The 24,328-nt window shown below is 40.0% G+C and overlaps 1 protein-coding gene and 1 long non-coding RNA gene across 2 annotated transcripts in view; one reads left to right on the plus strand and one right to left on the minus strand.

Annotated features, from left to right (window-relative positions):
* The window catches only part of ppargc1a (peroxisome proliferator-activated receptor gamma, coactivator 1 alpha), a 313,605-nt gene that overhangs the window by 28,204 nt on the left and 261,073 nt on the right, over positions 1–24,328 (plus strand). The gene's annotated exons all lie outside the window — the stretch shown is intronic.
* On the minus strand, positions 337–3,545 carry LOC107837072 (uncharacterized). The gene is made up of 3 exons (XR_001663051.1): positions 3,448–3,545; positions 2,834–2,914; positions 337–2,748 (listed from the first exon to the last, which is right to left on the minus strand). It is a non-coding gene; the product is annotated as an uncharacterized LOC107837072 (long non-coding RNA).

The raw sequence follows: 24,328 nt of genomic DNA on the forward strand, positions 1-24,328 counted from the left end.
ATCTCAATGCAACATACTTTGAGATCAAATTCCACCAGCCTGCTTCCCGTTTGAGCTTATCAGAACCGTTTCTATGCAACATTGATTCATGTCACAAACTCGCCGCTTTTTTTTGTTTGTTTGTTTGTTTGCTAAACTTTGAAAAATACTTCTCTTAAAAATCGGTAAATTGCACTGTAACTTATTTTCTTAATAAAATTGGTAGAGGGGGGGAGGGGGGGGAAGGCAGCAGTCACTGGCTCGCTTTAATTCATCTGTTATCTCCTGAAAGACTTAATAATACTTTTGTGATTCAGCATCCGGTTCTCTAAAACAAACAACTTGCTCTGTAGCTGATGGGGACATCCAATTTAACTGCCATCTAAATGGAATCTATAATAAGCACAGTGGCACAATAATGGCAATGCACTGCATCTTCTGATAACACAGCAAGCATCAAAAATAAACCCCTGTGATCGCTAAACAAGTGCAGTTTTTTTCCCCCTGCAGAGAGAAGAAGAACAAAATGTCCAAGATGTCATTGGGGAGCTGTTGGTAAGGTATTCCCTGTGGGCTCCTCATAGGGGGCTACCTCGGTTCTCTGCTGGCCTTCATGCCCTATAGAGGTAATCTGCAGTCTGCAGTGCATCGGGCTTCTCTGCATTTCTGAAACCCCCCTGACTTTAATTTCACAGGCACCTGTTCCCTCATGTGGTCACAGCGAAAGGAGTCAAATCACAGACTTTCATGTAAGAGCTGGAGACCAAGCGAATAGGGGTACGGAAAAATAGCTTGCCTGACTCTTGACATGTGAGGCAATGTTTCACAGCCAGAATTTTTTGTCAGCGCTTGTCAGCTAAGGTGGGCAGCAGAGTTCTGTATGGGCATACCGGGAAGATGGTGAAGCAAACCGGAGTCTATGTAAACCCATTATTGGACCACAGGGGATGTAGAGAGTGTTTTATTGAGGGGAAAATGTACCATAGAAGCAGCATGTGGAAGTTTTTTACCTTCCTGCCCAGCTTCCTTCTTCCAGGAGGTGAAGCAAAGTAAAAGATTTGAAGTCTAAACTTCAAGTTTTCTTTCCCCAGCAACTTCAGAGCTAAAAAGGTTGCATGGAAAAGGCCTACATCACTGTATTTCAGTCAGAATACTTTAAAAAATTTCACATGAAATGTTCGTAAATAAATCAGTATTTTCAATGGCTGTTGAACTTGATAAATAATTTAAACTTTTAATTAAATTAAGAAGACACTACCTAAAGTGGATTATGACATGGCGTGTATAACGTCACTGTGTAAAATCTACAAAATGCTTGTTTTCTGTTTTCCTATTTGGCAGTAATCGGTGAAATAAATGCATGGCTACTGATTGGAGCCAAAGAAAAGAATGTGAAAAAATAAACACAGGAGGGTTTTGTGGAGGTAATCGAAGTGCATGGATTGTTGTTTATGAGCATGAAATATATTAAGAAAATGCTTACTATTGAACAGTTGCTTACGTTTCCATCCTCTGTCACAGCCTCATAACCTCTCTCCTAACAGTCCTCCTGAATGCTTAGCCACAGTAATTAGTAATAGTGTATTTCCTCAGTGTCTGAGCCGAATGAAGTTAATTTTTAAGTGTTTTTGAGCAGCTTCGTGAAATAGAGTTTGAGTGGGGTTCAGTTCAGTTTGGTTTAGTTTGGTCACGATATTTAATTTGTAAATCCGGAGCGTTACCTGATCTTTTTAACAACATTGCTGTAGGGATATTAAAGTCTCATAAGTAAAACATGGCCTCCTCATATGGGGAACAGTGAGACATGCACAACCATCGGTTTGATTGCTATTGTAAAGTCGTTTATTCTTGTGATTGTATGCATAATATGAACAACATGAGTCAGGACCCGAATAAAAACTGCAGCATCTGAATAGTTCCAGAAATTGGGGTTTTAAATGATGCAGCTACGCCCAATTTTATACCACTGGCAAATTTAGGTTTGAAGTAATATTTTCATTTGACCAACATGTTTCGTCTAACTGGAAGAAGCCAAAAGACCCAACTTGTCTCAAAGAATCTGTAAAGGAGACTAAATATTAGGCTTATCTTTGATGCCTAATGCGGTACGCTTTTATTCATCATATTTATACAATTTCACTCACAAAAGCACAATTATCATAAGCTACAAGCCTGAACACAACTGGGCTGTGAGAAATGATATCTACCCTGTACACTTTAAACAGACACCTGCAGATCGGGGCTGCGGGACACACACGCAGCAGCCCGATGAAACGATAGCGACTTTGGCGCCTTACCGAACATTCAAACGAGATTACAGGAAAAGCCAGAGGAACGACAGAGAAATGGACACAAATTGGGTTTCATTTGTTTACTCTCCTGCAATTGTGTTACCCATTCCGCCCCCCCCGCCCCAGCCCAGTCCCCGGCTCTGGAGGTAATGATTGTGGGGGGACCAGATTAAAGGCTACAGCCGACTGTTTAGTGGGACTCTGCTAACAGAGATTAGCAGCAGCTGCTTGGCCACGGACTTTGCTTGGAAGAAAAAAAGAGACAAAAAAAAAAAAAAAAAACAGCATTGTCTGAGACCAAAACCACCTGGATGTGAAAGAATTTTGACAAGAGGAGGCAGTGTGAACACGGAGGATTGGCAGGCTTTTGTTTATCCGCGAGCCACGTCAGAAGCGGCTCGCCAGCTTGTAGTCGTTCTCCTCCACTTCTTTCCCACCCCGCCTGCTCGTTCACATGGCGAGCCGTTGCAGATGTTGCCTGTAATGATGCAGACGGCGCACACAATCACGCAGAATGGGAAAGCAGAGCTGGCTGAAATTAGTAAAAATTACTTTCCCATTACCTCCCTCATTGCTTCTGTAAGTAGTCAGAGTTTCCACACGATTAGGAGAACTAGCCATGGAGCGCCGGGTTTTACTGCACTCTATCTCACACATACAAAGAGGGAGAATAACTTAGATTAGCTTAACTTCAAGCCATTACATGATCCAATAAAAGACCCCATGTTCTCTTGCCACTTTTCCTTTACTACTAAGCAGGCACCAGAATAAAAAGAGGATCATGAGATTGCGTCCACATTTGGCCCCTCTTTTTTTTAAAAGAAGAAAAAAAGTTTAATGCTTCAAACACTCAACCTTTCTGAAGCCTGATGGGAGCTAATTATTGCATGAGCATCAGTGAATCCACTATTTGTCCTTGTCTGAATACAATAAGACTCTCTATTGGTCTAGTTGTTTAAAAGACCCAGGGCTAAATACATTAGAATAAATTCACAGGGTAAAATGAAACATTTTTTTTGCTTGAGAGTGATTGACTCTGGCCACTTTTGTAGCCTTGAACAATGCCTCAAAATCGAGTCATTCTTAGACTTAATGAAGACTTCAGTGCTTTCCAGGAAAGGGATTACGCAGACATGTGAGAGCAGACAAATGCAGGATGAAATTTCTGACTGTGTACCTGCTCGACAGGCTGCCAGAGCTGACTTAGAAAAGGTTCGAGTTGGCACCGCCGTGTAATGGATCACCAGAGACGGGCCGGAAGAGTCGCGTGCCAGAGATCGGTTTACACTAAACTCAGGAACAGGGAAAAATGCAAGGCTTGCAAGGAAGAAGAAAAAAAATGCAAGGTTACAAATGCAATGCGTTGCATCAGAAACTCTGATTATGTGACAAACAGTCTCCAGTGTTTGATTTTTCCTCTATAGATTGTGCCATGCGAAAGCATTCTTTGCTCCTAAACCTTTTCGCATTTTGTTACTTCACAACGACAAGCTTTAACGTGTCTTTCGGAGATCCTGTGACAAACCAACGCAAAGTAGTGCATAATTGTCACACGGGAAGAAAAGTACACAAGGTTTTCCATACGTACATTTTACATGTGAAAATTTGACGCCTTTTGCTCCATTTACACCTGCAAGTCTTTTGAGTCCACCAGCTTTGTTACACAGATGGATAGCTAACCCATTTTTCTTTGATAAATGGCTCAAGATCAGTCATATTTGATGAAAACCATAACGGAATAGCAGTTGTGACTTTTCAGTCACTGTCTCACCAGTAGTATCCTGGGCTGGTGGCTGAAAGCAGCAGCTGTTGCTGAGGGTTTGCCTCCAGTAGCACTCAGTTGGCTCATTTAGGTGGCGTTGTAACAGGCTGTTTTATAAAGTGCTTGTTCGTATCATGCAGACTATACAGGGAAACAATTTGACTGTTTTTAAAAACTCATTCGGAGTGCATTAGTTGAATGCACGGTGTCAATGGAAGTGACACCGTGTGACTCAAGAGACACAACGTAGTACAGAGAAGTAATATCCGTTACCAGGACAACCAGGTTTTTTTGCTTACACTACAGTAAGTAGTAAATGACATAAGCATTATTAAATATTTAAAATACTGTGTTTTTGACTTGGGAAACAAAAACTTTTGCTAAAAAAAAAAAAAAAAAAAAACTTGACCTAGTTTTGACTTTTAGATTATGGCATGTTTAAGACGCCCACCGTAACAAGTGTGCTGGTTTTTAATGCTCTTCCTGCTTGACAAGTGTAAAAGCCAAGTGTGTAAAAGTCTGTCTGCAGTTTTCCCTGGTCTTCATAATGCTTTTTGTCCACTAATGTAATTGTTGTCGTATTTTATATTAGTTAGGGGAATCAGAGTAGGAGGTGCTGTATACAAATGCGTGCCATTTATGCAGAGTTTTATTTGGTTGAAGTCTCAAAAGTCAAGGACTTTTACATAACATCCCAATAAAAGACGTTGAAGTTTGTGTTTTTAGGGTGATGAAACATGAGGCAAATTGCAAAGTATTAAGGCTTTTGTCCAAGGCGCTGTAGAAATAAAGTTTTTTTTATGCTAAAAATTAGGTCTAAATTTAGAACGATAACAAACCCGCATGAGGAACTTTTATTCTAATTTAATGTTGTTTATAGGTGCGTACTGAAAAATATTAACTGACATGCGTTGATTAAAAACCAGACACACATACCAGACTTTGTAGGTAGTATAGCAGTTATAAAAGGCCCATAAAGTCTTTGCCATCTGAGAAGCTGATGCTGATCATTTTTAGATTCAGGTAACCTTATTACACCAACAAAATTAGTCCTGTTCAGCAGCCAGAAAGCATGACTACAGCTATATTTAGGACATAGAGCCACTTTAGCACCTTTCCCTGGCTACAGTACCTCATACCGGGTGAGATGTGTCACATGCCTGTTTCCTTCCAACTGCGAGATATTTCTTTCTGCTGTGCCTGATGCCTCCTGAAGCATCGTTCCCAAAATAAATTCTCCGCTGGAATGCTGGAAGTGGATGGAATCGTGTTCGCCCTCCGGGATCCCACGCATTTCATCCCGAAATACTCAGCCTTGCGTCACGACTGGACCTGCACGGCACGCAGGGTTTGAGAGAGGTGGGAAGATGCCAGCACCGGCAGGCGCACGAACGTTGTTGAACCTCTGCCAGGGTCTCGGGGCGTGAAAACTTTGCCAGCTGCTTCACCTTCTACAAATGTAAAAGAATTATTTTTTATTGTTATTGGCCTTCGTCGGTTTCCTGCTACGAAACCCATTTACCTTAAAGCAGCCAATGTGTTTTGTTGGCTGACACACTGTTGGAGACCTTTTTTAACTGTGGTTCATCAAATGGGTCGCAAACTCTAAAATATTTAGAGTTTTGGCCAGTTTTTACTGTGTTTTGGACTTTTACACGTTGACTAATAAATGTTAAAGAGCTTTTGCGTTAGAGAAAATAAACCTAATTACGGGTTTAATAACTTTAGTCTTTAGATAAGTGGTGTTGCTTTATTTCTTCATCTGTAAGTAATGTGTGTGCCTCTTTGTCAGGCAGCCAAGTGAGTTTAAAAACACACTCTATGTCCAGTTGCACAACACCAGACAAGCAGAAAATAGAGTAAAATTTAGGCTGGGGCTTTTATTTATTTAGGATGACAAAGACTGCAGGATTCTGTAGGAAGAACGGCCTTATGTCATAATCTCATAGTTATAACTAATATTTTTCAATACTCTCTCTCTGTCTGTCCATTTTTTTTTCCAAGATTGTGTGATACATTCTGTAATTCTGTAACCCTGTACCTTTCATTTTCCCCATTTTCACATTTAGGTGGTCTCTTGGAGAGAAAACACGGTAAAAAGATACAAGTATATAAACGCTGCTACCCTAAATGGGACAATATTGTTATATCAGTCATTTCATCTTTCAAGATTGGAGGAGAAGAGAAAAACTAGATTCTTGATTACATACAGTAAGGTCCATAAATATTTAGTCAGAGAGAATGTTGCCATAATTTTGTCTCTCTACTCGCATGCAGACTTTCAGCTTTAATTTGGTGGGCTGAACAAAACGATTGCATAAAAATATGAGAAACTAAAGCATTTTTAACGCAATCCCTTCATTTCAGGGGCATAAATGTAATTGGCAAAGTAAAGGTCACTGACTTTGCCATTCGGGAATATTCCACTTCTTTGCTTTAGTAATCTCCTGGGTTGCTGGCTGGATGTCTTGGGACATTGTCCATCTGTATTGCGAGCACTGAGCATACTTTATGTCTCGGAAAACCTTAAAATTAATTTGACTGATTCTATCCTGTGTCACGTCATCGATGAACACTAGTGTCCCAGTGCCACCGCACGCCCGAGTCATCACACTGCCTCCATCAGCTTTGCTTTTCCAGACAACGTGGCTTGCTTTGGATCATGAGTTGTTTCAAACTTTTTTCTACAGGTAAATCTTGGTATCATCTGTCCACACAATGCTCTTCCAGAACGCCTTTATTTATTAATCAAAGTCTAATCTAGCAATTGTATTCTTGAGGCTGATGACGTTTTGGACTTGCACCTTGCAGTGCAGCAGCTTACTTTCATGCAGGCTCCTCTTTGTGGTAGACTTGGGTATTGATCTGCTGACCTGCTGGAAAGTGTTGGCCACTTGATTGGCTGTTTTGAAGGGGTTTCCTTTCGGAATGAAATGATTCTTCATCTCTTTTTGCGTTGCTTCTTTCTAATTCAGGATGTGCCGTAGATATTGCCACGATTGTAGCAATTTCTCAGATGAGTTTGTTTTTGCAGCTTAAGGATAACTTGCTTCACTTGCATGGTGAGTTTTTTTTTTTTTTTTTTTCCTTTTTGACTATATGTTGTCTAATCACATCAAAATCTTCCAAATGCAAGCACCACCCCTCAAATCAACTCCAGGCTCTTTGTCTGTCTAACTGATAGTGAAATGATGAAGGAATTTCCTACACCTACCCATGAAATAACCTAGCAGGCAATTGTCCAGTTACTTTTGGTCCCTTCATAAAAAGAGTGGCACATTTTAAGGAAGTGAAACTTCTAAACTCACCGTCCAATTTGAATGTAGGTACCCTTAAGTGAAATCCGAGATTATGCCCATGTCCAGCTCCACCGCTGAAGAGAAGAACAGAACTAAGGTGATAGTATATTGGTCGTGTATTTGATTATTTTTAAGTGATATGCTTCTGTTGTGTGTTGAGAATGTGGTGAGGGGGGGAATCCCCAGGATGCCATACGCTAATGAATTATTACGAAAGGACACGACTGCGTTACACATTATTTCTGAACCCTAAAATCACACTAGATCTTCTCTTTGTAAAGCTGTAATCTTTTTCAGGAGCCGGCGTTACTTCCTGAGAGGGTTATTGGTAGCACAAGGAGAGGGATAAAGATTTTTAATCACCCCAGAATGCCTCCTGGACGTCTTCTGCTTGAAAAGCATGTCCCACTGGGAGGCAATCTACAGCTGTGATTAGGACCAAATAATTCGTAAAATCCTCAAAATGAGCGGCGGCGTCTTCTCCACCGTTGCTTCAGGTGCGCTACAGTCATTGCCGCTCTCATTTCAAACAGCAGACGTCGGTGAGAACGCTTCGCTCTGTCCAACAAATGACGTCAGAAGAAGAATCAAGATGATGTATGTTTCTCATTTTGCACAGCGTGACTTTATTACTCTTATTCTAGGCAGTGTTTAAAATCGGTCTATCTATCTATTCTATCTACTCAAAGGAAGTTTGATTTCACCGAAGGCAATGTATGCGTCTTTGAACATTCTCTCTAATACACACATTGATGCTGGAACATACCTATAATGGATGCAACTATGCAGTGCCCGCTCACTCTGTTATTCATAGCCCTGTGGTCCTAACTTCCACTTTATGTTTTTAAATCAGGCCTGGCTCTTTGCTATTCCTCCTGTATATTTGTTTTCATACAGACAGTGAAAGCTGTTAATCTCAGTGTGGCTGTGGGGGCCCTGCTATGATGTCGGCTCACACCGGCCATCAGACTCCTGCTCTGGCAGCTGGCTTCAAGCGGTGTCCAATAAATGATGGCCATTTTTTAATTTCCAGTAGTCTTTCATTCCACTCGCTGTGGGGATATTGTAGAACAACTGGTGTTTTAAGACCATCTTTGATTACCCAGTTGTTCCCCCAGCATTCAGTACATTCACTCAACTGGCCCTAATTAATTTGGTATAGATCACATTCATTCTCTCTCTCTCTCTCTCTCTCTCTCTCTCTCTCTCTCTCTTTCTCTTTTCTCTTTTGTGTAATTAAAGCAGCTTTAAAATCTAAATTAGTCAGTTTCATTTCCAACTCGTTCATTGTGAGTAGATGTGCTTGGATAAATCTAATGAGTTTGGGTGTAACTTCTTTTTTTCCGTAAGATAGCAGGAGGTAGAGTTAGGGTAGCCCTAGCATTGTATACAATCTCTGTAGGTCATGGAGAATCGCACGTCTCCTTCCACATCTTTGAACAGAATAAAGGTACCGTATTTTCCGGACTATAGAGCGCACCATACTGTAAGCTGCAGCTACAATTTTTTTTTTTTAAATTGGAAATCTCCTCGGTTTTCCATAAAGACCCAGCAGAGGTTTTGCGTCCTAATAAATCTGTTGGATTTATTAAGGATGCTGCCCTCCGTCTCCAACGCCAAACCATGGATTCGTTCATGCCGAGTTTACGTGCAGCAGCTCTATATTCCTCCTGTACTACCAGATCGATAGCCTTCAACTTAAAAGCTGCATCATAAGAGTTTGAAGAAATTTCTCCATCGTGCCTGCTGCTAGCATGTGCTTGTTATAAATAAAAATTAGCGCTTTCTTCATTGATTTCCAATTTTGACTTCCAATGATTCACTTCCTGCTAAAAAGCCCCCTGGTGGTTGAAGAAAAATCCACAGAATAGCCGCACCGGGCTGTAAGCTGCATGGTTCAAAGTGTAGGGGAAAAAAAAAAAGCAACTTATAGTCCGGAAAATACAGTTCTCAAATTTAAAGTTGTATTTTTTTTTTTTTTTTTTTTTTTTTCAAAAAATTTTCCATATATGGTTGGGGTTCTTCAAAAAAGCATAATTTAGTTTAAGGATTTCAACACAATTATTATGTTTGTCTTTGTAAGTTTGCAAGGTTACTGAACTGTATAAACAATTAAACTGGTGACTGATAATGTGTATGAGCTTTACATGCGATTACTGTGCCACCACAGGTATTTATTTTGCTTGTATGTCAACACACCACCTCCATGACGGATCGCATTCCACCAACAGCTCGACTGACATTTCAGGACCACTTTCAGGCATTACAAAATGAATTTTAACCCTTGTGAGGGATTGGTTCTACGGATGAATGTGCGAACAAGCCTACAAGCTGTTGATATTCAAATAATCTTAACCTGCAGGATTACTCGTTCCTGTCTAAATGGCAGGTTATGTCAGTGTTAATCTGCGTTATGAGGTTACTCAAACAAGGCTGACATTTTGCCTGCCCAGACCACCTCCCTGTCTCTTTGTGTTTGTGACACCAGGCTATGTAAATAAAGGAGCTCTGCTCTCCTGTTCCGCATTGCTCAGGAATTTGTTTAGGATTAGAAATCTCATTTTGCCCGGAGCCCTGCTTGCTTTAGATCAGTCAGCTCATCTGCAGATCTCAACGCTGATAAACACCACAGTTTCTCCGGGCTTCAGCGTTTTTTTTTTTGTTTTGTTTTTTTTTCCCCCCTCTCTTTTTTTTGTACCTTCTGCAATATTCACAGAGTCAGTATGACGTGCTTTCTTTACATCTCTGTCCAAACGTGGGTACAAGCAAAGGGGAGGCGACGGTGCGCAGGAGTTGGCACACCTGCAGCTTGTGACAAGTGTGCGAGGCATGGCGAAAAGAGTAAGCGCTCCGGGGGTTATCTACCTAATTTCAAATCCATTCTAGAAGGAAAGCCTCAGTGCCATTCCCATCTTTATCGGAAGATTTAGAGCGAGCCGGTTGACGGGGTAAAAAGGCAAGGACAGCCTTTGTGTGGGAGATGAGTGACAAAATGAGTCATGGCTGTCAGTTGTGTTATGGAGTGTGATGAAGAACAAAGGGACGGTGCACCTGTCGGAGAGGAAAACCATTAGACCAAGTCTTACTGCACCCATTGTCCTCACTGGGTCTGGATTTCAGATTATGACTTTAAGCTGTCGTAGCCAAACTGTACAACAAAATTGAACATTTGTTAGTATACAGTGCCTTGCAAAGCTACATCTTTTTAAGGGTTCTTGTTGATTTTTTCACAACTAAAAATCACAAACGTATGTTTAGTTATGTTGGCCTCCTTGATTATTACCTTACAGAAGAATCTTTTGATGCAGTTACAGTTGCAAACTGTTCAGGGTTTGTCTTCACCATGTTTTACATGTATAGAGGCTGGATTTTTTTTTTTTTTTCCAAATGGTGGCAACTGGAAGGAGAGGGTTAGTTTTCAATTTCATGCCACAGGTTATCAATTGGATTTAGACTTGGACTTTGACTGGGCCATGCTAACACTTGCTTTACTCTGAACAATCCCATTGTGACTCTGGCTGGATGTTCAGGGTTGCTGGCCTGCGAGACGATGAACATCGACCCCAATATCAAGTTTTTTGCAGCATGTAAAATGATTTCTTTTCTTGTTTTTAGCTCCACAGATCTCACTTGTTCCTGCATCCTAACAACATAATGCTGCCATTGCCACGATCACAGGGGGACCGGGTGTGTTTCGGGTGCTGTTTCACGTATAGTTTCTCAGTTGGGGGGGTAGAAAAGTGCAATTTTCTTTGATTCTGCCAAAGCACCTATGGGTAAATTGCACACAAGGACTTCTTACAGCTTCCATGATTGCCAGTTTTGTGGAGCACCTAATAGTTGTCCTATCAACAGATTCTATGAATACTTAAGCAAGGGACTGTATCACATATTAATTATTCCTTGCTGCACTGCATATTTTATGAGCAGTTGTTTTTGCATGAAGAGATCAAAATCTCCTCAACAAACTGAGCTCGAAAAATGCCTGTGAAAAAGCAGGCTCCCACAAGCTGCAGTTGAGGCGCTGCTCCTGCGGAGTTTGTTTTGTCACACTTCTCAGGTGCTGTCATGCATGTCCCTACAACACTGTGCCAGATCTTTGCTTCTATTTCTGGGCACCAAAACACTGCCTTTGCATAATATTGTGTTTTAGTAAAACATGTTGCACAAGTTGTGCCGCAGCAGTGGGGGCTTCAATCACCCTGCTACAGTGCAGAAGCTGACCTAAAAGAGGCCTGGGCGGGCACTGGCTGTCCTTGCACACCAATCTGTTGGGGTTGAGTCAGAATGGCCACCTACAAAGTCCTACCCTCCCTGTATTACTGTAAGCTGGCCTCTCGCCGTGAGGCAGCAGCTACTAATCTAGCATAACGGCACAAGAAAAAAAAAAAAAAAAATGAAGCAGTGTCGAGGTATCAGCATTTGAGCGTAGTGTGCAGGAAAAGCCTTTTACCAGCCCACTGCACCCATATGGCATTAGCACATAAAATGCCACTGTTGACATTTTAGAGGCTTGGTGCCTCTGTAAGTGCAGGGCATCGATATTAGAGCCATTAGGGAAGGCACTTGATCCCATATTGATGGTTAAACAGTGAAGCGCCACCTAGTTACACTGTTTATAGCTTCCAACAGTATGGTTTCTATGCCTAGACTTTTATTAATTTAGTTTTGATGCAGTTTTTAAGAAGACTAGTCAATATTCAAATGTGTGAAATTAAAAGAAACGTCTGTATGAAATTACCTTTAAATGCTTCAAAAATTGCTTGTTCATGTGCATCTTAAATCTGACAGAGCTGCCAGTAAGCAGTGATTCCTTAGGAGTTTAAAACATCCTGTTCATGAAAGCAGTAACAAATCAAAGTCGCTGAAAGGCAGAAGCAGTTGGCCAGTGCTAAGCTTTAAGAGTTCTTGACGTAGTTTAAATTGATTTTCAATCTCAGCGCCAAAACAAACAATTTCTGTGAACACTGTGCACAAGTTGTAGCTTTGGAGTATTCTGTCGTTCCAAAGTACTAATAAACCTCAGATGTGAATATGTAAGTAAGTAAAATGAACATTTTGATAAATTATTATGTGTAAACATTTATTTGCCGATGTTTGGTGAACATAGTTCTTGAAATGACAAGTTTCCCCATCTCACTTGTCTATTTTTGATCTGTCAAAGTAAGAATAGAAAACAAATCAAAATGTCAGTGTTTCTAACAAACATTTTTTGACTTAAAAAATTGTAACCCGTATGGCCACCCTTACATTCAGTAAGTCTCAAGCAAATTATTCATGGAGTCTCTTTTGTGTACCAGCAACCATAGTCTCCTGAACGCTGTTCAGACATGTTTACTGTTTTCCTTCACTATAAATTTCCTGCATAAGAACAGCCACAGGTTTTCAATAGGGCTCAGGTCGGGTGAGCAAGAAAGCCATGTCCTCATTCTTTCATCTGTGAGACCTTTACTGGCTAGTTATGCAATGGGGAACCCAAAAACATTCCACTGAAGTGAAGTGAACCTCTGTGGCCATTTCTCATCCAGGTTAGTGGCCATCCATCTGGTCCGTAAAGAGTCACCGTAAAACCATTGAAAAAGGCTGTCTCCAGTTTTTTCCCCCCCCCAACTCTTAAGGTTTAAGATCACAGGGATTTATTTGCTTCATTTTCGTTCCCAAAAACCTTTTGAGTTCACAACTGATATCTCTCTGAAGGCAACTGCAACACAATTTCCTTTTCAGGCCCTTGTTTGTTATGTGTAAATGTTGAATTAAAACAAAGTGTACAAAAATTGGTTTGCATTTATCATATTCCCTAAAAGTAATATTCAGAATGGGTAGATGAGACCTCTGAGAAACTGTCAAATAGTAGTACCTGTAAAAAGCTTTATTGATTTTAAAATTAAACACTACTTTTTGTGTTTGCTTTCTCTATCTTCATGCTGTTAAGGGTTTTATATAGTGATGGTGGTAACACTTCATCATTCAGAACTGATGATCTGAAAGGTCCTTCAGAAAAAAGCTGGGTAAGGTTAAAATGAAGGTGATTAAACTTTAAACAACTTTTGCTCTCAGATCAAAACCCACGTTATCTCAGAGCAATATCCAAAAATAAGTTATCAGCAGTATTGGAAGCGATAACCTATCAAACTAGATTTATCTAACACATTTAAAAAAAAAAGAGCAACAAAAGAAACCAGAAAATTCAAACCTGTTTTTGCACTATTAATTATCCTTTACCTTATGCCTCTCTCGTCTTGCTAATATCATCCAAATTTTTCTGCAAATGTGGTTGTATTTCACCTTAACTTACCCACAATATCTGCGCAGTTACTGTCGGAATTATAGCAAACTGGAAATGATGGTTTACATTGAGAAGATGTAATGTTTGTGAACATGTCAGACCCTCGGACATTACCGATATTGTCTTTTTTTTTCTTTACATTTTGAGATGAGACTTGCTTCTCCTCTAACTTCGCAAATATATATTTTAAAAAAAGGTCGTATTTGGGGGGGTGGAATTGTTGTGCTTTTGGAACTGCTTCAGGGTCAAAGATGTATGTTTGTACCATTGCGCTTAGTCTGTCGCCATTTTCACGCGTCTCAGGCGCTAATGTGAACACTGAGTTGGTAGGGCTTGGTCAGCAGCAGCTCATTTGCATAAGCATAGCCCTAAAACAGGAACTCAAAAGATGCAGACCTGTTAGGGATACCCTAACTCTACCCCTTCTGTAATCTCAACATCAGCATAATTTTGTGTATTAAATACAGTTCTGTATAGCCCACAGACCTATCATATAGCTTGTTCAAGGAAGTATAATAGTGAACTTTTAACAAAACCAGGTATTTACAAAAAACGGTTCAAATGGCACTCAAGTCCCAGAGAGACCTGCTTGTCCCTCTTAGGGTGCGTTCACACTGCAGCCTGAAGTGACCCAATTCCGATTTTTTTGATGTAATGCGACCTCTATCCGATCTTTTCATGGCACTGTGAACAGCACAGGTCGGATTCTTTTTCGAATGTGACCCATATCCGATACGTATCCGATTCAAATGCGACCTAACGTCCAGGTCGCCTACATCCGAACCGAACGTCACTGTTTCTCAGCAAATCTCACTATTCTGCGTCATGATAAGCGCAAGTGGGAAGAAAAACAACAACCATGACGGATTATATGAGGATTAAGTTGTTAATATGCTGCTCCGGCCAGACAACAACTTCAAATATGTAAGCTAAGCTCCACCGTTAGCCTCCATGTTTACTTCCGCAAACACTGAGCACTTCTTCTTTTCATGGCGGTTGGCAGAACACTGAGAACGCTGAAGCTATTGCGCCCTCTACTGCGCATGCGGGACACTTTCAGGTCGTTTGCCCGTTTACACTGCAGAACGCATACAGGTCGCATTTACTGGCAGTGTGAACGGCCCCGGCAAAAAAAATCGGAATTGCCAAAAAATCGGAATTGAGTCACTTCAGGCTGCAGTGTGAACGCACCCTTACATTCTGCTCCAGTTATTCACTTAGAAAACCATAGATAGACTATTCTAGAACTTTGTAGAAACTAAAAGCCGTCGAACCTTCTGGAACCAACTGTAACACTCAACAAAGTTCTAGAATATTCAAGAAATGAGCAGGTTTTAGTTTGTCTGTAAACGGATTAACTATTCTAGACTTTCCCACAATGGCAGTTAAAGTTTGTATTAAACTGTGCCATCCTCACACGGACAAACATTGTTAAAAGCCCTGTAAACTCCAAACTCTTGCCTTGCAAACACACCTCTTCATCTCTCACCTCGTCCTCCTCCTCTGGATAATCTTCTGATAACGCAGGTGATGATTAATTATAGCCATTGTACTTATGGACTGATGTACTCCCTGCTCACATCTATCTTTATCCCCACTCTTCTCCCCCCACTCCCACTCCTCGTCCGTGTGACCATTCGGCGCTCAGGGTAGTTTTCAGAGGGACATAAAAGCGACTCAGCTGTAAAGCTAAATGAAAGTCATTTGCCATCCACATCTTGTAAAGTAGCACGTAGCTTTCGCCTGGTTATGAAGTAACTTGTTAAAGGTGGCGTTCAATAATTGAAAGAGCAGAATTAAAATGGGCTTAATCAATTCATAATAAAGTGTTTGTTTCTTTTTCCTTTTAGCTGGAGTCGTTCTCTCCTGTCACTCATTTCCAATACAGAATCTATAGCAAGATGGATTGTTGCTGTGGTTTGGTGATCTGTTTGTGTATCACTCTTCATTCAGCATGCCGTTTTTTTTTTTGTTTGTTTGTTTTTTTTGGTGGCTGTTGGCAGCGTTTGTCAGTGCGCTTTGTTTGTTTCGCTCAATTGATTAAAAAAAGATGTTGTCTCATGCATTGTGACAGAGTATTTCCTCCAGAGATTGCAGAGTTATTACAGAGCGACGACTCGGACACCCGTTGATGTATTGTGCTGGGCTTTGGGACACGGAGGAGGGGGGGGGTGGAGGAAGAGGAGGAGAGCTGGGAGAGGACGGGTGGGCGCGCTCGCTTAGGAGTTAAAGATGGAGATGGAAAAAACAAGTGGCTGGCAGACACACCAACTTCATCACACTCCTCTCAACTTGACAGTGACTTGGGCTGAGCGTCTTTTGCCACGTTCTGTCCCCTCAATAATCTTTCCATCAAACACAACCTCACTACTGTGTGCACACACACACACACACACACACACACACACACACACACACACATACACACACATTACCTTACTAACAGGTTGTCATAGCGCTGTCATATGGTTGTCAGTGTCAAAGTATCTCCACGTGTCTGGAGTGGGAAATTTGGAGACGATAGTTCGTGTTGTCAGTGACAACACCTTGTCTCCCAGTTATTCCCGGGTGTGAGGCCGAGCATTATTGCAGAATCATAGCGTGGCAACATGACCCAAGTACGATGATAATCAGCTTGATCTAATGCCTGAGATAATGCAAGAGTATTCCTGACAACAAAGACTAAGAAAGCATGCAGCTGCAATAATAGTTTCATTTTGCCCCGAGTATCGGGCTGCGATTAACCCAGATTTTCCCAATACCTCTCCTTGTTTTTCCCAGGTTTTCTATGTAGTCTTGAAAAGTCTATAAAAGTATGGAGTTTTCTTTAATCGTTTTCCAGGTCCAGATTAGTATGACAAATTTATAGATTTTTCAGACTTTTTTGCCTTTAGTTTTGTAAAAGAGAAAGATCTAATAATGCTAAGAAGTGCAGTGTTTTTAGCATAAGTTTCTATTTGTTTATCTACATTGCACCTTAATTTTAGAGTTTACTTGTCAGTACTCAGTCTGTATAGATTTAGGACACTATGAAACTTTAAAATTACACGGCATAAACACACAATCTTAATACAGTGAGAATATATGACGTCTGTGCACTTAAACACCATACAATGGTGGCGTTTAATATAGAAATAATTTAGTACATTTGGGGGAAAATGAAAAAAAAAAACTTTCACAAAGATTTTGCTTGATGCTCCCAGCATTTCAAAGCTATTCAAATTCAACCTGCATAAAAAGCAGATTGTTGCCAGGATCCACGAGCACGGGGAGAAGAGAGGAATGCAGGTTAGTGGGAAGGGAAAGCTTGAAGTACATTTGTTTCACTGGCACCACTCTCACAGCTTCTCCGACTGCGTTGCAGAAGTGACTATGTTTACCGCAGCCTAGTTTTTTTTCCTGCTTACCCCTTATGCTGGCACTAGATAAAAGATGTGTGAGGGCTGTGTGGGAAATTGCAACTTTGGAAAAGTTACACATAGACTCACTCTGACTAAATTCACCACGAGAAATCAAATAAATTGAGATAATTTTCTACCGAGAGCTGGATCAATAGATTATTTATTTGAGATATATACACAACTTTATAAGTTTAACTTGCTCTAAAGCAATGGAACTGCTTTGACATGTATTATGAAGTTCGTCTTGTCTTTTCCTTGGGGTGTTTTAATGCAAAGATTCAAGTTGTTTTTCTTTTAAATGTAAGACACTTTCCTTTCTTCCTGCCCGTCATGTTATATGTGAAATCACTTTATTGCCATCAAAACGTCTCTGAGCACGAAAACCCATCTATATTTATATTCAGATTTTCTTGCTGCATCTCATGTATGTTAAAAATTGCAACTTGAATAAATAACATTTCCGCAGTCTGATGTAATTCCCATTTTCCAACCAATTCGTGCCATGACATGAAACACATTTAGAGCGTGGAAGATCCTGCTGCAGAATCACAAACTTTACTTTTACTTCTGAAGATTAAGTGATCTTAAGTTATGTACTTATAACGCACAATCAAAAAGATCAACAGTTGACTAAAGTGCTGTACAACTTAAAATCTTCAGTCAGACTCGAAAACCAATGACTAAAAACATATTTTTAAATGTGGTTTACAGGATTGAGGAGGCAGTTATCCACAGTCTGGGAGCAGCTACAGCAAAAGCCTTCTATGCTTTGATATATTTTAAGTCAGTCCTGGGACAAAAACGATTTTCCGTAGACCTCCGTTGTCCAGATCCACCACATTTAATATTTAATAATTTCCAGACTTTGAGTTTGAATCCGTCTTTAATTCAATCAAATTATTACATTAAAAAAGCTTTTATGGCTAAAAGGATAACATTTTGTCATATTTGAATACATGCATAAAATAAATATAATTTATGTGTTGATTACATTGAAAAGTTAATATGCATTGCATTAAAAATGACTTTACAAAAGCATTTTTTATGTCTCATGACAGAAATTTCCATTTGTTTTTAACCAGTTCTGTTTCATCGTAAATTTACATTCACACCATGCTCATATTTATATTAACATAAAATTCTATCTTAAAAACCAGGGGAAAAAAACACATTTTATAAAATTTATGTGCCTCCGTGGTAATGGTGAAATAAGATGACATGATTTCCAAAAACTTGAATCTGAAGGAATATACTGAGGAAAAAGAAGGGTGCAAAAAGGGGCCCCTGAGGGACACCACGGGAGAGAGAGAGAGAGAGACTTTTAAAAGATGGCGTATTTCACAGCATGACTATAAATGTGCTGTGGCTCCAACCAAAGGTAAACCATTGGTATAATGAGGAATAAGAATGCTATAGTCTACCATTTAAAGCAGCGCTGAGGTTTAAAAAGCACCAAGGTAGCAGATTTTTCAGGGTCAGTGAAAGATATCAAGCCATTTAAAACTTTTAATAGTGCAATTTCGGTACAGTGATGTAGTTTAAAACCAGACTGAGAAACTTTAGTAATACCACAGTGATCCTAAAAGTGGCATAGGCTGTCGAAAGAGGCCCCTTACTCCTTCTATAGAGAGGTTTTAGAGGACACATTCAGGTAATCAGGAAATTGCATCTCTCATGTGCATGACAATGGGGAAGTGTCTGGGTGACCTCTGATTGAGCAGCCGTTCATTCATCTTACCCCTCATGTTTCTAAAGCTATAACTGACACAGGTTTCATTCAGCTCTTCCCAAGTCTCCCTCCACCGCTTGTATCAGCAGCAGATGGTTGATTGGAGATAAGCGCTTGGGTCAATGTCGCAGCCATCACTGCGGAGCTGGTATTTTGACTATTATGCCAGTAACTGCCGGGTGATGAGGTTTCCCCCTTTTGCCGTGCTCTGACTGACAGCTCTCCACCGGCAAGGTTTATGGGGGTCAGGACCTTCCTCTCTGTCACCTCTAATTGGAGGACCGTGCCGTTAGCCTGTGGACCCAGACCTTGGCTTCCACCAACTGGACTGTTATCCTTCTCTGTGCGAAAGACAATGAACCCCTTCTGATGAATTATCCACCCCGGCGGCCCTCCTATAAAGTTGAGCCAACTGTTTTTCTTTTAGGTAATCAGCATGTCCTCAGCAAGCACAGGTGTGTGTTCAATCAATTTTTGAGAGAAAACTACCTTTCACGGGCTGTTAACAGGGCAAATATCCAACTATGTCGAGGCTAGCCTTGATAAATCAGCATCACTCATCCCTAAACAAACAAATGAGTTGGAATAATTGACCTTCAGGCTGTGTTACTCCGTTAACCTGTCCTGCTGGGAGTTAAACCTCCCCTGTGCTTCCTCGCCTCCTCCCTGCTGTGCGAGTGATTCCATGCTACATGAGTCGCCTCACACCAAACGCAGCAGGTGAGCGCGCCGTATTTGCATAAGTTAGTGTAACCGTGTCGGTGTGTGACCCCTAGCAAGCAGAGAACCCGTCAGACAATAAACGGAGCAAATGTACGATAGGAAGTGCTTTTGTCGAAGTTTTACCATTTTACATAAGGCATGTTGTAGTTTTGTGCAGGATTACAGCTAAATCTTATAATTAGTATGAAAGGCCAGCAGGCGAATGAGAGAAGAATATGAATGGACAAGGGGACTGACCTCCACTATCTCCCTGAGGCATGCCTATTGCTTATCTGGTCCTATGGCAGCAATATTTATGTATAACTTAAGCGGTATGGTGATGTGCGCTGCATAAGCTCCTGTGTGATAGTTGAGTTTCTGAATTGGTTTTTGATGATAGAAACAAGCTGGAAAAAAAGGTATTCAGTGGAGACCTGACTGATTCTTAACAGGGTTTTGCTCAAAAAGGTGACAGAAAACCACAAGAAACTAAATCAGTATCAAAGCTTTAGTTTTGAGAAAAAGAAAGAAACCAAGTCATGAAAACATAAACATTCATAATGTTTAAATCTGTGCTCATTATATCTGTCACCTGGGATGTTTTGATGACTTGCAGCAGCCATTCCCAGTTTGAGTGACTGCTGGCCAATTTTTATCCAGCTTAGAGAAGTTCTCTTACCTTCTTCTGTCACTAATTAGACACACTTCCTGTTCCCAATTTCTTTCCATCTGCTCCTCATTTAAAATGCACTACTTCATTGCTGTTGTTGCCATGTTATGGGCATAATAGGGTTTTGAAGTGTTTTTAGTAACAAATTGTTCAAAATACCTCACATTTATAGAACATGTGGACAGTTCAACGAGATGTTCTTACCACTTGTAAGAATATATATGCATATTGTCACACCAAATGTTTGACAAAAATCTGGTTTCTCGTTTGAGGGCAGATATTCAACAGGGGAAAATCTCACTAAGATATACTTTTTAAACATTGTGTATTTATTGAGAAACCTGCTGTTAGTACTTTGTATAAAATGTTGTTTTTTCCGTTAGGGGAACATTTATTTTTCCCCACTGAATAAATAGACTTAGTTTAGTTTAAATCGTGGCTATTTTCAAAATGGGTCATATGAGGTTTTGTTGCTCTAAGTTATTTATTTTGGGATTTACTTCTCAAGAAATGTAGACAGATTTGTACAGTTGCAAATCTTATTTTAGTTTTACCTATTTGGTGCCTAATTTTTCTCTTAAGTGCAATATTCTTATAGTACACTATAAGAATATTCCGCACTATAAGGCGCACTTTCAATGAATGGCCTATTTTAAAACTTTTTTCATATATAAGGCACACCGGATTATAATGCGAACTGTCATCTTTTGAGGAAATTGAAGATTTTTAGGCGCGCCTTATAGTGCGTAAAATAAGGTACTGAATATTTTTCTAGAGCAACATTTCAAACATAAAAAATCTTAGTTCACAAAATTACTGCATAAAATATCAAAATATGATTAAAGTGACCAAGAATCTAATTAAATGATACAGATAATCATAATAAACAATACCGGAAAACTTTTGAAAAGATCACAGTAAGCGCTAAGTTAAGTAATCCTGCTTGCTCTCCGTCTTTTTTATCTTTTCCCCCCCACACTTTAATCTGGACCAATTGTACCAATTTGAGCACAGACACTATTTCGGTACACTTGCTGCAAGAAAAGTCTCACAAGTAAAACTATTGCCCAGAGTGTTTTTTGTTGTACAATCTGCTGAAACTGACAACTGACACTTGCACCAACATCTCTTGTGTTTCCGAGACACAATAGATTTTGCCTGTTTGCGAGATTTTTGTCTGTCTCTAGTTTTTTCTCGCTAAATGGTCCTTTTATCAGAATGCCATATTTACGATAAACTGTCTCAGAAAAAGCTTTTAGGACAATCCCACGCCAGCTTTTCCATTTGCAGAAGTCTGTGTGATTGTTCCTAATGGCTGCACTGTCGCTAAATTCTGTTTACCTCAAACGTTAGAAGTCGGATCTGGAAATGAAAACTTGCTCCACATAATGTTCTCCATCTTTTAACTCTAAAAACCCAAAATAATTTCTTCACATCTGTCTCAAGCGACCACGTGACTACGCTGATCAATTTGAGATATTGGACAGTATGCGACTGATTTAATGACTGAATCTGAATGTTTTATAATGTATCGTCTATGTCTGGTGACATTCAGTCACTGTTTTCATCGACTTTTGGACAATAGCTCTAAAACAGCCTTCTGCTAATCTAATAATTTGCACACTCCCAAATGATCCACCTGTTGAGCAAATCTTGTTGAAATTCGACCGTTCCTATTGCGTGCATGTAGTCAGCACTGAGGCACTTTTTTCTGTTTTCTCCCTTGTGTTTGCTTTTAATTGTATTCAAACTCCACGAATGTGCGCTAAAACTTGCTACCTTTGAAATCGAACATTTCAGGCGTGCTAAATATATGTCTGCTTGTTTTTAGTAAGATCAAAGTTTTGAAAGTGTTGCGATAAACTTGGGGTGAAAATTGGCCAGGTAATCCACAAACGGATTGTGCAGATTACAGATCAAAAACATGTCCACTGCTCTCCAGAAAAAAAAGAAAAAAAAAATGAAAAGACTTTGTTTTTAGTAAGTAAAAAAAAAAAAAAAGTGTTCGGCCCTCAAGGAGAGCTTGCACAGAGCCAGCGGGGTTCCTTATATCCGTTCAGCGGGTAACGAGCTTATTTTCCATACATGGCCAGGTGCGGGTTTTAAGATAGGGCCTCAGCAGCATGCATTAATGCCAATGGAGCCGCGCCCAGGTATAACAACGCTGTAATGAATGCAGGTGGCTATGTAGATGGCATCCATATCATATTTGGAGGGACAAAGCAAAAAAGGGGAAAAAAAAAAAACAAAGAGAGAAGCAGAGCTTGACATCTGTTTCAAGTGCACTCCAGTCTTTACATCCGCCCACAAAGTCGAGGAGTTTGGGAGGCGCACATCTGGTTTTTGTAGATTAAAACGCATCAACAAGCTTAACGGCCAGCTTTGAAACTTCTCTCCTGTTGTAATTCCCCTGATGGTCGGCTGGATTTCTATTTTCTTAATCGTATAGGTAACATGATCACTCTTGTGTCGCTTCTATTATGATGATGATGACGATGATGACGCTGGGATTTTTTTCCCCAACCAGACGTTTAATGTGGTTATGTGTGTGTTCATAAAAACCTCTGTTTAAGTTTCATTCAGGTCAAACATTCAGGAAGTATGAACTACTTTTTTGTTTTATTTTCAGGGAATGTGATAGTCCAGCAATGGAGAGGGAGGGATTGGTTGCTATCAAGCCCATGCTTTGGCTATCTCATCCTGTTAGATTTCTTTTCTTTTTTTTCTTTTTTTTGCTTTAGTTATGGGGATTACACTTTTGGACTAGCTTTAAAGAGTACAGTGGGAAGAGGAGAGGGAAAGGCAGCTGGGCTTTAGGACAGGATAAATCAGGGGTGGGAGTGTTGTAGAGAGGGAGGCAGCACTGGATGAAAGATGAGAAAAAAAGAGACAGTTGCTCAGAAAAAAATTCCTCTGTTTCCTTGTCTGTGTTCCTGTCCAGTTTGAAAAACTGAAATTTCATTTTATTTTATTTTTTCCAGGTTTAGATTAGTATGAGAGAAGAAATGGTGTGGAAACACAGCTCCAGACTTAGTTCCCTGTTCCATTATCTAAAAGTTGTATCTTTTCTGATTCCTTTTTTCCCATCCTTACTCGTTTCCTTTTTTTCCCTACTTTCACTTGCATCCATTTTTATTCCTTGGCACTTTCTGACTTTTATTTCTTTCGTCTTTCCATCCCTTTTTGTCTTTTCCTGTTTCTGGCCGTTTTTTGTTGCTCTGTGTTCTTTTTTTCCATTCTTTCTTCACTTGTTCTATTCTTCTCTCCTTCCTCATATCTTACCCTTTTTTAACTTTCTCTTTCTCTCCATCTATGCTTCCTTATTCCTGTCTTTATTCATGACCTTTTTCATCCTCATTTTCTTCGTTTCCAACTTTCTTACATTTTGCAGACCTGACTTCCTTTATTTATTCCTTTTGTCATGCCTTCCTACATTTCTCTTTCTTTCCTTACAACTTCCTTCTCTAGCATATTCTCTTCCTTTCTTTTTTATTGTTTTCTTTACTTTTCCTCCTTCTCTTTCCTGTTCTTTGCATGCTTTCTTCCTTCTACAGCCTCTTTTTTGTTGTCATACTTCCTTTCATTCCTTACTCATTCCAATTTCTTTCCTATTCAACCTTCTGTTTGTATTTACTCACCTTCTTTGTTTTTGCAGTTCTTTTGTTTCTCAGTACTCTCCATTTTCATTTTTATTCCACTCTTTCTGCCTTTCTTCTTTCTACATGTCTTCTTTCATTCTCTCTCTTCTGTTTTTGTTTTTTTGTCTCCGGCTCCCATAATTCAATTTTCATCTCAACAATAAAGAATAAATTTATTGTTAACATTTATGTTGATAATTTTAAATAGGCTAAAACTGGATTGATAACTTTGCTTATTTGGGTCGTAAAAATAAACATATGAACCCTTTTTTTTTTACTTTGTATGGCAGAAGGTCAGGATAAGTATTCAATAACATGAGAAAGAGCTCCATGTCGCTGGTCTGTTGTGTAGGAGACTCTCTTCTCCACTGACAATTAAAGCCCCCCCGAGTCATTAATGTTCAAGTACCCTGGAAGCCCCTTAGCATTGTTCCCTCTGAATGAGAGGAAATCCAATGCAAGCTTGAGGTTTTGCCACAGTCGGGTCATGACTTTCACAGGAAGGACTGGAGGAGGATTGACTGACTGGCACTTCCTCTTTCATCTTTATATGTATGTGTGTGTATATATA

Source organism: Poecilia formosa, unplaced genomic scaffold (assembly GCF_000485575.1).
Source record: "Poecilia formosa unplaced genomic scaffold, Poecilia_formosa-5.1.2 Scaffold111, whole genome shotgun sequence".
Classification (NCBI taxonomy): Eukaryota; Metazoa; Chordata; class Actinopteri; order Cyprinodontiformes; family Poeciliidae; genus Poecilia; species Poecilia formosa.